The sequence below is a fragment of the Rhagoletis pomonella genome, unplaced genomic scaffold (genome assembly GCF_013731165.1).
Source record: "Rhagoletis pomonella isolate Grant_MI unplaced genomic scaffold, Rhpom_1.0 Rhpom_scaffold_00003, whole genome shotgun sequence".
Lineage (NCBI taxonomy): Eukaryota > Metazoa > Arthropoda > Insecta > Diptera > Tephritidae > Rhagoletis > Rhagoletis pomonella.
The window spans coordinates 28,190,389-28,191,702 of NW_023458557.1; positions in this window are offsets into that span (position 1 = coordinate 28,190,389).

Genomic DNA, 1,314 nt, shown 5'->3' on the forward strand with positions numbered 1-1,314 from the left:
AATGAAACGATAGTGGCGATATTATTAAAACTAGAGATAGTTATTTCAAGTGATCAGACTATCGATACTATCGATAGTATCGGCGATAGTTTGACAGCTCTAATTGATATACGTACCTCGTCATAATCAGGCGGTGGAACGTCGACTCCGTCAACATCGACTGCGGGCTCGGGTTCTTCTTCTCCATAACTTTCCGTGCTGCTACCATTCAGTAGTGCGGAGAAGTGTTCCATCCATAATTTAAGTACGCTCTGAACATCGGTTACTAGGTCGCCATTGTTGTTCTTATAGGAGTACGCCCTGGTCTTGACATCTTCCGTAAGTCACCTAACTCTTCGGTAAAATTTTCGGGCATTCTTCCTGTCGGCATTTCAAGCTCTTCGCACTCACGTACTTCGTCCTCTCTCTTGTTATTGCGGCAAATACGTCTCGCTTCCCTCTTCCGATCCCTATAGCGGTCCCACATAACGCAGCGTCGCCCTGTAAGCGGCATCTTTTTTCTCTGCAGCTTTCTGACACTCCTCATCCAAGAATGATAGAATACAAGATTGCGCCGATCAGAGAGGATTTTGGAGAATAACTTTTGAGTGACGTCACACTGGTGCAATTGCGAGAGAGAAATGCCAAAACGTGAGCAAGAATGGAAGAAGAAGAAAAAATGTTGCAAGGGAAACGTAAACAAGTTGCACAAGTGTGACGTCATGCAAACAACGATTCTGTCAAATTCATTAAGAGAGGAATAGCGGTCCGAGATCGGCGCAACCTTTGTATTCTCTCAATCGTGCTCCTCATCGTACCAGCTGTTCTTTCGGGCTCGCTGAAATCCGACAACTTCTTCGGCGGCGGTACTTAATGAGCGGGAAATGTGGTTCCACTGCTCGCATATGTCTGTTTGTTGAAGAGTGCTCTCTGAGAGCAGGTGTGAGAGTCGAGTAGCGAGAGCACTGGCTGTCTGTTGTGATTGCAGCTTTTTGACGTTAAGCTTTCCTTGCATATTTGGGCGCACATTTTTTGCTGCACAGAGGCGGTGCGTATCTTGGCTGTAACAAGATAGTGGTCCGAGTCGATGTTTGGGCCTCGGAGCGTGCGTACGTCTAAAACACTGGAAGCGTGACTCCATTACAACATGATCGATTTGGTTTCGCGTTTTTCGATCCGGAGACAGCCATGTAGCTTGATGGATCTTTTTATGCTTGAACCTAGTACTGCATACTACCATGTTTCGGGCCCCGGTGAAGTCGATCAGCCTCAATCCGTTGTCGGACGTTTCTCTGGATTCTGTTTATCCATGCGTTCTCTCTTCGTTCGAAAGTA